Source organism: Brassica oleracea, chromosome C3 (assembly GCF_000695525.1).
Source record: "Brassica oleracea var. oleracea cultivar TO1000 chromosome C3, BOL, whole genome shotgun sequence".
NCBI lineage: Eukaryota > Viridiplantae > Streptophyta > Magnoliopsida > Brassicales > Brassicaceae > Brassica > Brassica oleracea.
The window spans coordinates 33,602,810-33,619,231 of NC_027750.1; the positions used below are offsets into that span (position 1 = coordinate 33,602,810).

Below are 16,422 nucleotides of genomic sequence, written 5' to 3' on the forward strand. Positions count from 1 at the left end.
TTTGAGCATGCTAGGATTGGGTTTTCTTCGGTTTGTGATGTCGATCCTTTATCTGAATTAATATTTGTTAAGAATTATTAAATCATAGTTTATTTAATATCTTAGAAATTTAACAGTGTTTAAATTTGATAACATCTATTGTCATTTGCAAATGAATATATTCTATAAAAAATATAGGGTTTTGATAGTATGCACCTTTCTTATTTGCTCGAGTGCGACGCAATACATGTGGTCGTGGTGGAGCATCTGAGTATGTTCATAAACAATGTGTATTAGAATTTAAAATGTATTAAATCTAAGTGGATTTTGCTATCTATGATGTTTACCCTGAACGTGCTAAAGTTCGTTTTGATAGCAAGATGGCCTTTCTCATACTACGTGTATTTTTTTGCTTGACTATTAAGATTAAAAATTATTAGCTTAAGAGGATATAACGTAGGAGATACAAATTATAGTATTGTTTCTTACTGTAAGAGTCGCAGTCATCGCAGCCACCTATTTGATTAAATTTGAAAACTCAGTTTTTTTATGAATAAGTATTGATTAAAGTATAATGTTATAATCCATATAAACTTACAGTCATAATATTTTGGTTTGAATGTTGGTCGATCATTAACCAGATGAACTGAAAATATACATAATTTAAGTACTATGATGAGAGAATTTCAATCTTAATATTAAATATTTTATGAGAGTAAGGATTCACCTTTTGATTTCGTACATTATCCAAGCGGACGGCCTCGTTTCCTTTTTTACGGTTGTCCGCCTGAAATATTTGTATGGTGAAAATCAATTAACTCTTTATTTTAAATTAGCAAAAAAGTTTAAAACTTAACTGTGCATTTTTGTTTTAATGTATTTTGTGATTTAATGTATAGTATAAATTTAATTTGATTTTTTATGGTGATGTGATAAATGTATTTATATATACATCTAAATATATGTATTTCTGTATACATCGTAATAAATGTTAATTAACTTGGGATTTCAACTATAGTTACGGTTATTTGAAATTGGATTATAATTTTTCCTGTGCTAACTAAAATATGTTTGAAATAAATATCATAATTTGATCAAGTTTCAAATATGTTATATATGTTTAAACAGTTCTTGTACGTGCTATTGGAATTATTTAGGGGTGTTAAATCCGATAAAAAAGAATCAACTAAAAACGAACCGAACCGAGATATAGAAAGTGGTTTGAATTTGGTAATAACGAATATACCGAATAGATTTCCTTTTTAAGAAATCCTGATATATGGGTATAGTTATGTATATAAACCGTTCAGACTAAATAAATCAATCAATTAAAATATAATAATATAAGTATATGTAAATTATATAATAAAACTAATTATATATACCTGTTTTAATTTTTTTTGATGTGATCCTCATATTTAAAAGTTTATTTTAGTAATTTAATATTTTATTTTAAGTTCAATTTTTTTCCAATAAAAAAAATTATTAAATTATGTAGTATAATTAATAATATATACCAGATTTATTTTTTTATATGATCCTCATATTTAAATGTTTATCTTAGTAATTTAATATTTTATTTGAAGTTCAATTTTTTCAAATCTAAAAAAAAAATAATATCTTTTTGTTTAACAATATTGGGGATTACTAATATATCTTATTTTTATTCCTTAAGACTATTACTAATAAACTGATAATTTAAAATATAATAGCTTGAGTATATGTTAATTATATAATAAAATTAATAAATATACATGATCTATTTGTTTGATATGATCCTCATATTTAAATGTTTATTTAGTAATTTAATATTTTATTTTAAGTTCAATTTTTTTTTTATCAAATCAAAAAGATAACATAGTTTTTATTTGTTTGTCAAATACTATTATGGATTACTAATATCTAATACACGTGTTCCTGGTGAGTGCTGACTAAGAATTTGTATCTGACCAACTTTATGTCCATGTAATTAGTATGGAACAGAGCAACACATTTGTTTTGATCTTTACTGATTACATCAATCGACACAAACACAACTGTACCGTATGTAGCCTTATACACAATAGCTAAGTAGTTTATTTTGATCCAGTCGGTTGGTTCTCTTTCATTACAGTTGACGTTGTGACGGTGAAGACTATTTCCAACAGATGTTTGTTTAGTACTTTATCTAAACCAAATTAACTTATTGTCTAATAAAAGTTTCCACGGATAAAATACTTGTTGCAATTAAATTTTAATTTAGTTTTAATTTGTAAACGTAAATATAAAATATGTTACATTTAATGATATTAAATTTTTGCATTGATTATACTAGGAAAATAAATTTTGTTATTTAAATAATTCTCTATATTACATTATAATTAATTTTTCTTTTTTATATATAGACAATTTTTTTATTGATAAGTGATTTATAATTTTATATTTGTATTTGTGGTCTACATAGTTTAAATTTAATTATGTTAATATAATTGTTTTTATGTTTTTATAATTTAAAGCTTCAAATAAGAGGATGCAGTGATAATAATTTTTTAACGTATTTTAAAAAGCCAATGTAGGCAATCACATTAAAAAGTAAAAATTGCAATGAGAAGAATGCAACCGGTTATCACTATTTGCATGTACACCTTAGTCTTTTTCATTTCTTGGTTTATTTTAAATTTTGTATTTATTTTATTTGACCAATTGAATTTGAATATTTTACTATTCTTTCTTATTGGTATATATGTAGATTTTGTTTTCTTTTATAGCACATAATTTATGTTATTGTAGTTTATGATTACGTTAATAGTTTTAAATTGATTTTGATACAAATCTTGAAACTGAAACATATTTTATAACTATAATCAATTTATTAAGGTTAAGACCAAGTTATGTTTTTTAATTCGTAACTTCTTTACTATTCAACATATATTAATGTTGTAACTTACGGTGTATTAAAAAAAACTTTTAGAATTTGCCACTTATATAAACCCCTACATTCTGATTCCATTATACAACTCCACCATACCTCTAAACAACTCCTCCAAAATCTAAACATGAGTCAGTTATTTTGGGTTCTATCTTTATCATCTCCAAAAAGAATCATTACCATGAAGTTAAAGAGGCCAATGACACATCAAACAAAAATTGTGATATCCGTCTCCCTGAAGACAGCAAGCAATGGCCACCTAATCCACGATACGTAGGCGATATGAAGTACATGCTTGAATACCATGAAATTGATTTTGATTCGGTGATGGAGATTATCAAGCAGACTTCTGACTTTGTCGCACGCCCTATTCTGACGCTCGATGATCCCACAGATACAGATCTTGATATAATTGTTAAGATATCTGATCACAACCTAGACGCTTTCCGCAGAATTGACCTAGACGTCTATATCATTGAGCTTCGTGAAAACTGAAGAGAACCCATCCCTAGCGAAAAAGATGATATATGCCCAATTTGCGGAATTGCTTTTCGCAAAAACTTGCTTTCCGCAAATTGGACATATATCATCTTTTTCGCTAGGGATGGGTTCTCTTTGGTTTTCACGAAGCTCGATGATATAGACGTCTAGGTCAATTCTGTGGAAAGTCAGAAGTCTGTGGGGTCATTGAGCGTCGGAATAGTGCATGCGACAAAGTCAGAAGTCTGCTTGATAATCTCCATCACCGAATTAAAATCAATTTCATGGTATTCAAGCATGTACTCCATATCGCCTACCGTATCGTGGATTAGGTGGCCATTGCTTGCTGTCTTCAGGGCGACAGATATCACAATTTTTGTTTGTTGTGTCCTTGGCATCTTTATCTTCATGGTAATGATTCTTTTTGGAGATGATAAAAATGGTTCCGTTTTGTGGCGTAGAACCCAAAATACCTGACTCATGTTTATATTTTGGAGGAGTTGTTTAGAGGTATGTAGGAGTTGTATAATGGAATCAGAATGTATGGGTTTATATAGGTGGCAAATTCTAAAAGTTTTTTTCTAATACACCGTAAGTTACTACATTAATATATGTTGAATAGTAAAGAAGTTACGAATTAATAAACATAACTTGGTCTTAACCTTAATAAATTGATCATAGTTATAAAATATGTTTCAGTTTCAAGATTTGTATCAAAATCAATTTAAAACTATTAACATAATCATAAACTACAATAACATAAACTATGTGCTATAAAAGAAAAAAATCTACATATATACCAATAAGAAAGAATAGTAAAATATTCAAATTCAATTGGTCAAATAAAATAAATACAAAATTTAAAATAAACCAAGAAATGAAAAAGACTAAGGTGTAAATGCAAATAGTGATAACCAGTTGCATTCTTCTCATTACTATTTTTACTTTTTAATGTGATTGCCTACATTGGCTGTTTAAAATACGTTTAAAAATTTATTATCACTGCATCCTCTTATTTGAAGCTTTAAATTATAAAAACATAAAAACAATTATATTAACATAATTAAATTTAAACTATATAGCCACAAATACAATTATAAAATTATAAATCACTTATCAATAAAAAAACTGTCTATATATAAAAAACAAAATTAATTATAATGTAATATAGAGAATTATTTAAAACTTCCAAAGCCTCACGCTTCTTACTAAACCATTAGTTTATCCTCAGACATAAGAACAAAAATATTGAAATTTCATTTTCATACTGCAACTCCACCTCCAAAAAAATTTTAAAACTATCCATTGTTATGACAACATTTAAATTATAGTCAAATAGGATGTGCTTTACACGCTTGAATTCTAATATGAACCATTTCTAATTTATTACAAATTTAAATCATAATCATTAAATCTTGGCCACCTTAACCAACCATAATCACACTTCCCTGTTTTGGCAAGTAGGATTTTAACCTACGTTACGAAGAATATAGCAACAATTTTTTATATACACTACTCCCTCGTTCAGCCTTCAAGCAGGTATAATGATTTATCTATCATTTTTTTCCAAATTCTCATTTATATATAGATAGGCATTATTGTTTTTTTAGTCAAACTCTATAACATGGAAAGAGATTAATAATAGATATTATAAGCAAAAGATATTATAACCAAGGTTGTTATAATGCTGCAAAGGCAAAATTCAGAAAAATGAAAAAAATAAAGCATAGTCTTAAATAAAACAAAACCAGTAATAAGACTTCATTAGCCACTTTTGGCACGCTTGGCACCTTCTGACTCAATCCCATCAGCACCCATTTTCACCGACTCATCTGCATGATCCTCCCTTTCATTATCAGGTTCCTCATTAACATTCTCTCCTAAGTTGCCTTCGGGTTCTGGGGCTTCAAGAGGGAGCACCTTTGTCACAGTTAAAGTCTGGGTCCTGGCACTCAGATTGTGATTTGATACCTTCACAATGAACTTCCGTGTCTGTCCAATGGTATCAATCATAGCTTGAGGCACTGGAGCTATGTGATCCTCTCCTACTCTATCATTGGCCTAACATACATTTAGACATTCTCAGAATACATCTTCAAATTTTTTGTAAGAATACGTTTTTAAATCTCATAAACATACAAGTTTCTAATTACCTGGTAATAGCTCTCAACCAACTCAGCAGCTTTCTTTCAAATCAACTCCTCACCAGCATCACCAAGGACAACAAATACGGCTTGATCATTGTGGTCATAAATAGAGAGCTTCGACAGGTACCTGTAACAGAGAGACATTAATAACCATTGCAGTCAAAGAATGTGTATAACTAAATCTAAACCACTTACTGCGCCACACCAACAATTTCACTCTTCCCACATTTCTTACACATAAGCGTTGTAGGCCCTTTGGTTGCCTTAGTATGGCACACACCGCAGCCTATATAATACCACCCAAAACCGTGCACAACATCATCAATAGTTGATGTGCACTCAATCCAAGCAACCTGGAAAAGTGTTTGTAAAATTCAATGAGAAACTTAGATTATCTTATTGAATGTATCAGACATTGAGACTATAATACCTTAGCGGATGCCTGCTTCATATAGGAGAAGAGTTCCCCCAAGGTCGCTGTCTCAGGCTTGGTGACCACCTCTGCGTTAACTCTGTTGGCAACATCTAAGTTCGAGTTCAGCCTGAAGAAAATGTCAAACCAGACATTACAATAGTGGAGTAATTCAAATGATATTCCAATACATGAAACCTTAAACCTTGCAACTGAGGTAGAACCGGGTTTCTTGGACATCACTATCCAGAAATACCCGTGAAGGCGTCATAGAAGATAGAGATAGGATGCCTATAACAGAACCATTGCCATGATACAGAAGCAAAATTATGATATAATGAAATTAAAAGAATATGTATATTCATGTGAATATCTGTTACTCAGATCCTGTCTTGCTCAGTCTACTCTTAATTATTCACATATTTTTTAAATGCTTCATAGCTAATAAACTCTAAAGTCAATTCAAAAAAGCAGTTCTACCAGTATCTTTTTCTCAGATCCCATCAAGCTTAGTCGACTCTTATTTCTTAACATATTTTTTTAAATGGTACATAGCTAATAAACTCTAAAGTCATTTAAAAAAAACGGTTCTACCAGTATCTTTCAATAATTCTGCATCACAGAAAATAATACTTACTCAAAGCTAACCTAACCAGATACGATCTCAACCCTATTTAACATCTTAAAACAGCAATTAAAAGTTGGTTATACAAACCTACAAAACGTTTCGGGTTTAAGGTGGTGACTAAGATAACACGTGCAGTGCCTCCAGATGCCTTAAACTTTTCACAGAACTCAAAGGCAACCTTGTCCCAGAGGTACAACTTCAACACGAGATCTCTGTAACAACACAAACTCGTGTGGTAAGATAGACCATATGTGAATATGGAAAAAGATAGAGATTAACTTACTCATGTGTTTGAACATGAAGCTCAACTCGGCGGGATGCAGCTATCTCTGCTTCATCAAGCAGAAGACTGTCATTGGGAACCTGCCCATTCACAAGTTTGATGTGGCCAACATAATCTGCAAGAGTTGACAATCAAACTCAATGTTTTATATCTTATAAATCCAACAATAAAACCTAAATTTCTGAGTCTGTATGAAAACATTATCCTAGGCAAACACTTCAGAATCAATACAATATTTAATCAGATGATAACATAATATTTATTATTAGATTAAACTATTATCCAATACAAACAGTGATGGGGTGTAATGATGGTGAGAACTTACCATAAAGATCACCTCTCAAGTCGCATGCAGCTTCAAATTCTTTGTATCCATGGATCCGGAACTGATCCTCAGGGAAACAGATCGAACTGTCCTCGAGAACAGAGATGACAGAGTTCTATGAGAAGCTAATAGTGACACTTGGTTCAGCTACCCGGTAAATAGTCTTGCTCTTTGATCCGTAAAACTTGTTGAGTCGGTAAGTAACACCAGCTTTCATGTGACGCAAATAAGTCTCAATCCTTCCATGGGGGATGAAGCCCTGGATTACAGTTTCCTGTTGTTAAAAGAGAATCAATTAGAGATGCTAGTCAGGATATCTTTAGTTGAAAACAAAAATAATTAAGATATTTAACCCGCAATGAACATTAAAAAAATTCTCATGATGGTGCTGACAACAACTGATTATCTAATCTAATCAATCTATTTTGTTGCTAAAGTAATCTTAACTATCAGTATGTTGGATGTTGCTGAGATCTATTAAGACATCTTTAGCAAACATTTGGTTTAAATCCACTATGTGAACGAATCGTAACCGTTAAACTAACTTACTCTTCTTAACTTTGAAAGCGATGATTAGCAAACAGGTGTTATGATATCATAGCATTTCGACCAAACAATTTTTTAAACTAATCTTGTAAAAAAGATCTCGGTTTATACCTCTTCATCGATGAGAAGCATTTCGAGGCCGATAAGCACCTTCGTCTGAGCATTCCAAACCTCCCAAAAGTGGATCAACCGAAACCGTACCTCGCCTTCATGGGGCCCGAATGTCACGTCTTTGAAGGTAAACAACCTCCCCTACGTTGTCGGAGACGATAGCTTTGCCTTTAGAGCCGGAAGAGACAGAGGCTTTGCCCCTAACGCCGATGTTGAGGCTGGAAGAGGCACCGGTTTTGCCGATTGGTTTGATCGGACTGGAGGAGACCGCCGCTACGCCTTTTGATTTCATCGAATTGACATCGCCGAAAGAGACACCGGTTTGGGCGACGGGTTTGACCAGACTGGAGGGGACCGCCGCTTCGCCGTTCGTTTTCACTTAGTCGAGAACACCGGAAAACATCATCGCAATGTACAGTCGAGAGGATAGAACAACTTTTGATGAAAATAAAACACCGAGTAAGAGATTTATATAGAATCTCAGAGGGAGAAAGCGAAAAAGGATCCTTAGAATCTCAGAGGGAGAAAGCGAAAAGGATCCATTAATGAGATTAAAGAGTGTACATGAGTGGGGAGGGAATTGATTGTTCGTAGGTGAATGATTCGTGAAACGGAGGAAACGAAGAAGAGGAAGAGTAAGGGTTTGACAATCGATTTTGCAAAATTAGGGTTTGTACTTCGCGGAAAGGGGAAAGAGAACTTAGTCGTGAGATGGACTTCACGGGCTTCTCGAATTTGAACAATGCCGGGCCGGTGAAATTTGAAGGCCAAATGACGTAGGCGAGGCCTATGACGTGGTGGAAATTTGTTCTTCTACAGGTCAATTTTTTTGGGGACGTGGACACCATATCTTCCCCTTGGCTTATATTTGCCTTTTAGTATTGTATTGATTAATAGGTGATTTTATACCCTCACATTAAATAAATTAATAGGTTGAATTTACTTTATACGGTTGGGCCCATTTTTTAAGAATGACAAAAAATATTTGTTAAATTAAGCCCATTATCAAAAACCTTGGACATGAGAAATTTATTCACCATATTAACCACATCCGTTTTGATGATTGACCAAAATTGCCGAAAAATAAGGGTGTTATCTAATTATATAAAATAGAGTTTGAATCCCTCCCAGAGAGTCCACGTATGCTTCCATGTCACTAATTCAGATGATGTGAAGCCGACACGTGGGTGCTTTAACAAAAGCGCAGCGGTTCATTAAACGTCATCATGGGCTTCGCAATTAAAAGCCAACATTTGTTTTCATATTCCCAATAATAATTAACATGACCCAATAAAACCTAATACTTCAGGCCCACGAATTATATGTTTTTGACGATCTGAGTTCCGTCCTCTTTCTCTTGGGGGAACCAAGCCATAACCTCCGACGGATCCGTTCCCCTGCAATAACTCGACGGAGTAACCCACTGTGAAAATGGGAGGCAATCAATTTGTTCTTCAATGCAGATTTTTCACCTCCTATCAAACAACTGTACTATATATGTCATTGAGTTACTGGATCGAATTCATAAATCTTAACATCGCAGTCATGCAAAAGAACAATATTTATGAATTCTTCAGAGATTTGCAGACCAGCTTGATACTTTTTTGATATTTAACACGATCAATGTACACTAGAGTGGACTTCTGCAAGAGATTGTGTGGCGTCTCAGTGATCAGAAGGTATCAATCACATCACATCACTATACTTTCTCATTTCTTTTCGAGGCTGTGTCTTTGATTAGCTCTATGTTTTTAGTATTTACAGTGGAGAAAGCATGTAGAACACACTAAGAGCTTGCTGCAACAGTATTAAGATTGGTAAAATCTTAATACACATAGAGAAAAATGATGGTGTGGTTTCTGTTCTCTGAGAATACGTTTTCTCACACATCTCAGCTCAATGATTGAATTATCTTTCCATGCAGTTGATATATGAGAAGTTACCAAAAGATATCGCAAGCCTGACATGTCTTCCTCCTTGACCTTTTTATAGCTTCAGGTTCGTAGTAACCCACACAAAAGCTATAAACAAAAGTTAACAACAATGACTAACATTGAATGTTAACATGAAATTCTGCAGTGAATGCTATATCTAATATCTTTGCTTATCAGCAAGGGAGTTCCAGAATCGCATATTATCTTTCTTAACGTCATAGCAGTAAACACCATCCAAACAAAACCTTTGTCTACTTTTCCTCACTCAAGTGATCACCAATGTTTTGTACTAACACAAGAATAAAACTGCAGGCACCTCAAGGGATTCACGGGCTCTGCAAGAAACATCCAATGGTAACGATTATGACTTCAGAAATCGATGCCTCACTCACTGAGGACTCGCGTGTGATTCCAGGTCTGGGAGAATTCGCAGACCATTACTTTGGTACAGACAACTCAAAAAAGTATCAAGAATATCCAGGAATGCCGATTACTTAGTTCCATTTTTCTGATTTAAAGACGGTTGCTTGAGAGCTCATGGCTGTGGACTTCGTTAGGTAACTAATCTATTATTTCTGAGTTTGTTTGGACTCAATGTTAACTCAGATTATAGATGAGATCAACTTCAACAACATATCACTTCAACCCCATGAAATATTTTTGTTTGAGCTGGTGAATAGAAAACACCCGACATCCCTTTGTGAAAGAGTCATAACACTCCAAAAACAGCGAAGAATGAAGGTCTCAACGGGGCTTTCACAGTTAGCCAAGACAAGGTAAGGTATTGAAAGAAATATTTAATAAACACCTAGCCGATCAGTTTCCCTAATATTCTATACGTCTTCTTCATTTATTAATGTTGCAGGATCTATTACAACATTCAAAAGAAGTGGACAAGTTGCAGGTCATGAATCATGTTCCCAATCTTTATAATTAAAGTTAAGATGATAAGGTTCCATGATAAAAAAAACGTTTGCACCACGTTTTTGGACACAGCTCATCTCGAAAAAGCTGCAAGACTAGCTAGGAAAAAATATTGAGGGACTCAAAAAAGTTCTCACCTCCTAACCTCGGTAAGTGGTCACTAACCTTATGGAATCAATTCTTCGTATCTCAGGAAAATTGCCTGTGTACACTAACACGTGGTTCCATAGTTTCTAACTGCAGGTCACTATCGCCATATCCACCTGCACACGTAGCTCCAAAGAGAAGTGGGGAATCTAGAAGTCTTCAAGATTGTAGTGTTCAAACTTCTCAGAACCAGGTAGACTATAAAACTATTAAATGCAAATAATTTTCCTGCAAATCAAGGTGCTACCTCTCAAACAATTATTACCATTTACGTCATTTAACCCAAATTTCTCTTCCACATCCTCTTATTATTCATAGCTAAAGCTAAACAAAACAGAGCTTTCAGGATTCAACTTATAAAATTTAAACGTCAGCAAAGTATGGCAAAAAGTAATATATTTTCCTCTCCAACCAGATACTCATTATAACACATGCATAAATTATACTTTTTTCCTGCATATGCACGGAGCAAATCACAGTGTATTTTTTGTGTGGCAAATAAATAATGCTATTATTTCTAACAAAGCCAAACGCACCGTCCATGAACAGCAGGTTCGCATATTCAACCTTAATACATCATCCTCTATTCAGCTAACATAAAACACTAACTAATCTCTGGCTTCCTTACCTGCAACAGGACCACTTCAACCACGTCCAAAGAACATAGGTTACACATTTACCTTATTTGTGCCTGCTCGGACCGCCGCATTTAACTAACAGCTAAACCAACTTTCTAAATGTGTATAGGAACCAGAAAAAGCAACAGCTCCAGCAATTGAGATTTGGTAACATGTCCTATATCTAATACCTTTGTGGGGACAGGTGAAGCAGTAAGGATAGTCAACTAGCATGCCAATAGGAGGTTCTACATATGTTGTAACAAGGAAGTTGAGCTCCTACCACTCCGCGAACTTCCTTCACCTTTGAAAGAGCTCCTTGACGCACCAATGTTCCGAGTTTTAATACGTGTTGCGAATGGAATGATTGCTTTTACTTCATCGGGTGCTCATGTCGATCATACTATCACTGGAAAACCTGGCCATTCATTTACCGAATACATGGTCAAAACCAACACCGTATCGGTTCACTCTTGTATGTTGACGAAGAACCACCACAGTATCTCCAGCTATATATTTTTATACTGTAAATAAAATAGAAAAAGAAGAAAGCCTTATGAAAAGGAACATCGACTATAAACTTAGACAACCAAGTTTCACATTTCCTTCGATTGATATGTCAGTTATCCCATCTTCGGTTTAATTATTTATAAATAAATATTTAAGTAAAGAGAGTTCTAAATACAAAATTGACGTAGCATAACTTAATTTTGTATGAAATGTTCAGAATTAAAAAAATTCACAGTTCTTTAAAAAATATAAAAGTTGAAAATATTTTTTTTAATATCTCAAATCTAAAGTTTAAAATACATATCTAAAAACTAAGAAATAAAAAAATGAGCCAAAACATTAAAAAAGGTTTGGAAGAGAAAAAAAAACATAAAAGACACGAGTGGATGGCTAATGTCAGCATAGTATTCAATGTATCCCATAGATTAACATAACAGTAATGATCGAGTAGTCTAAGTTTTATAGATATGAATGCGTAATGAATGGAAAGCGAAAGTTGACGTTCAATAAACAATGGTGTTGTTAAAGACATAAGTGACTAGATAGTTGCACAAAAGAGTTTAGTGTATATAAAAACCAAATGTGATTAAAATGATATATATGATAGATTGTGGATTTCACGGAAGGAACTATTCAAGTTTTCATACTTAAATACAAAATTTCCAGGATAAATAGAAAATATTTTAGAACGAAAGAGAAAAATCTAATTACAATAATGTTTTTGAAGTGATTCTAATGAAATTTGTGTTTTTTGCACTGAGCTCAAGTTAAAGAAATTAACAAAAAGAAAGATGGAAACCATAACGAATGATTAATAAACCATCAAAACAAATATTTTTATAAAGATTATATTAAAATTAAAGTTTAGAAGATATAACAGATAAAAATGAAAAATTATTGAAAATACATAATATAACTACGAAAATAAGTCAACATACAATAATTTAGTGAAATGCATATCTAATCTAAAATATATATAAACTTCCAAAATATCTAAAAATCATAACAACCAAAAAAAAGGAAATACATTTGTGATATAATTTTTCACGTATCATCAAACTCAAACCAACGGAAAAAAAATCTATTCACACAAATATTTCAAACTTTACAAATTAATATGAAATTGATGGAAAAGCACAAGCAGTGAATATACATACTCAAAACATTTTATTTTATTTTAAATAAAGTTATCTAATAAATAATAATAAAAATATCCATAGGACTATCACCAAGTATCGACACACGTTTAAAGAATCAAAATGACATCATAACATTATTTCTTGAACTTTTATATTTAAACAAATAATTACAAAGTTCTGACTAACCGCGATACACAAAAGTCTACAAAAAAACATGTGATAGTAGATGATCTCAAATAAAGTAATAAAACAAATTAAATGCATCATCTAAATAAAAATAATTATAATTTTATTCAAAGAATTACAACTATGTAATTATGTAATTTACTCATCCATACCTATTTCAGCTCTCAATATTGTTTCATAAAAATAGATAACCAATCTTTCAAAATTTAAAACAAATGTATGATTTGAACACTTAACTACGTCAAAATCCCGCGCGAAGCGCGGACTTGCCCTAGTATACCATATAGACCAAGAGTTTTCTTTGTATGTATCATAAATAATGCCGAATTTACTTCCTCTTCAGAAGCTTTCGAAGTAATCATATTATTTTATTTGTATCCGTTGTTGGCACCTCTTCCAGGAAATCCTCAAAATCCGATGGGGCTCCCGATTTAAAGAGCATCAACAATACGAAGGAATAAAGATCGTGACATACGATATCTCCTGCGAAACATATCATCGTTGTAGGTTGGAGTCTCCGAAAAATAATCATTAAATAGTCGAAAGTGTGCGCTCTCTCAATCACGGTAAATGAAAGAACGCCCCGGGACTGAACCACCGTGAGTAACCGAATTGTCTTGTTGGTTGAGAAGAAACTGAATGGCTGAATTGTTGTTTGATATAGCAAGATATATGGCTTCTTCTTCGTCGTCGATGCTATTAATGATCTCCATACTTTCATCATCATCGGAAGAGGATGACGAACCAAGAAGATTTGCTATCTTTTTAAAATTAAGATTCATTTTAAGAAAGAATATTTAGAGAAAACCGTATGAATTGTTGTGCTTACTATTATTTGTGTTGGTATTTATAGAGTTTTTGTTACATCGTTAAAGATGTTTTAAATTTATTTATTTAATTTTGGTTGATTTTGTATGACATAGAAACCATGTTTTAGTGATTAATATATTTTGACTTAATTTGCATGGCATGGAAGCCATGTTTTGTATGACATTTTTGACTGACTGACTTTGAATAAATCTTTTGACATTTGCATGTTAAAGAAACCATATTTTGAAAAACCAACAAAATTTATTCACGACTTTGTAAACTTGTGCATGGCATAGAAAAAGAAAGTTTGATCTTTGCATGACATAGAAAAAGAAAGTTTGACGTTTGCATAACATATAAATCACATTTTGAGAACTAACAAAATTTTGTCACGATTGCATGACATAGAAAAAGATATTTTGACCACAAATAAATCACATTTTGAAATCTGGCAAAATTTATTTACGATAGCATGGCTTAGAGATCTTTTTCGTTTATAAATATTGGTGTTTCTTGCACCATATATAATAGTTTAAAATATATACACTCTACTAATAAAATGTCTATTCGATCTTCTGGATATTCTCAAGAAGAAGATAAACTTTTATGTGAAGTTTATATGGATATTTCTCAAGATCCAATTAAAGGTGCATATCAGTCATCTGATGTGTTTTGGTCCCGTATGATGAAAGGTTACGAAAATGGAAGGAAGACAACTTGGTGTGAGCGTACAAAAAGATCTGTGCAATCTCGAATTCAAACTATTGAAAAAGCAACAAAAAAATTGCATGCATGCATCAGACAATGCGTAAATCGACGTCCTAGTGGTGCTTCGAATAATGATATTGTAAGTATTACTATATAATTTATAATTTCGTTAAAGATTTTTAAATTATTGATTTTTGTTCTTAATGATATGCAGTTTAATCAAGCCAAGATAATGTTAAGTGAAGATCCACAATTCAAAACGGGTTGGAAATTTGATCATGTTTGGAATATGATTAAAAATTTTGAAAAGTTTATGGATGGTGCCACCTCTCCTAATGATCATGTCATTAATTCTCTAACACAAGTATCTCAAGGTTTGTCTTAATTTTCTCCAAACTTAGACGATGACGATGAGATTATGAGTAGATCTTCCTCTCAACGTCCAAGTGGGGTGAAAAAGTCAAAAATGAAAAGAAAGCTTGATGATCAATCGTCAACTGTTATAAAAACTTTAGAAGAAGGAAATAAACAACTCATGGAACAATTAAAGAAGACAAGCGCAGAAAGGATTCACCATATGGAGACTCAAAAGCAAAATCTTGCAGTCAAAGAAGAAAACAAAATTTTGCTTTGTGATTTGAGTTCCATACAAGATCCAAATGTTCGTGCGTATATTCAAGCTCAACAAATACAAATAATATCAAAGCGAAATGCTGAATCACAAGATCAACAAGCTCTTTCTCAGACTTCTCCGTTTGGGCAATATTTCACCGACCTTAGCGGATCCGGAACAGATTTTCCAGATTATTAATTACTTATTTTATGTTATTTTTATTTTAATTATTTATGTTTTTTGTTATTTTATGCATTTATTTAAAATTATTAAATAATCTTTTGTGGAATATATTATTTTCATGCTGTTGTATCATTTTAAATATTATTTAAGTAAGAAATAAAAACATTAAAGATTCAAAGGACCTTTTTATAAATAAAAAAGGTTCTACTCCAAAATGGAGTAATGGGTAAGATTACTCCATTAGATTACTCCATAAATGGAGTAACCCTAGTCATTACTCCATTTTGGAGTTGAAAATAGAGTGGAGTTGGAGAAGATTTTACTCCATAATGATGTTTGGAGTTGAAAATGGAGTAGGGTTGGAGATGCCATTAGTTCAATTAAAAGTGATTTACTATTTGACTTGAAAGAGTAAACTAATTTTAACTAAGGAGATTTCACATTTTAATATCATAAGTCAAAACTATTTTTCGGAGAAAACCAAATCTGAAATTTTGTTTTGGGGACATATAAACATATGCAATAGTTTGAGAAACATTTAATGTTACATGATAGTTCACGTAAAAATAAAGTTTTGACCCCACAATATTCAATTTAGTTTTTGCAATTCTGCAATTTTTTGACATTAGAACATCACAAATTTCTCAATTTGGATAAAGAATTATGAATTTGTGAGCAGTGCTGTCCCAAAGATTTATGATGCTTAAAGCCTGTCAAATAATGTGGTCCTTCATAAAAATTACCAATGAAAAATGTATTTAAAACTGGTTGTGGTTTGGTTCGAACTTAGAGACCAAAAGGTCTAACATCTCTTACTTTTCCCATCTAAGCA

General features: G+C 32.3%; 1 long non-coding RNA gene and 1 pseudogene across 2 annotated transcripts; both read left to right on the top strand.

The window, feature by feature from the left end:
- The first annotated feature begins 9,743 nt into the window (after nt 1-9,743).
- Nucleotides 9,744-12,001, top strand: LOC106333244. 2 transcript variants are annotated; one of them, XR_001268321.1, is made up of 11 exons: nt 9,744-9,817; nt 9,899-9,976; nt 10,066-10,107; nt 10,169-10,310; nt 10,434-10,529; nt 10,619-10,657; nt 10,750-10,826; nt 10,908-11,017; nt 11,143-11,376; nt 11,462-11,491; nt 11,572-12,001. It is a non-coding gene; the product is annotated as an uncharacterized LOC106333244 (long non-coding RNA). The 2 variants fall into 2 exon arrangements; XR_001268320.1 differs by having other exon boundaries at nt 10,908-11,376.
- Nucleotides 12,002-14,705: 2,704 nt separating this feature from the next.
- LOC106330442 lies at nt 14,706-15,605 on the top strand (annotated as a pseudogene).
- The last annotated feature ends 817 nt before the right edge of the window (nt 15,606-16,422 follow it).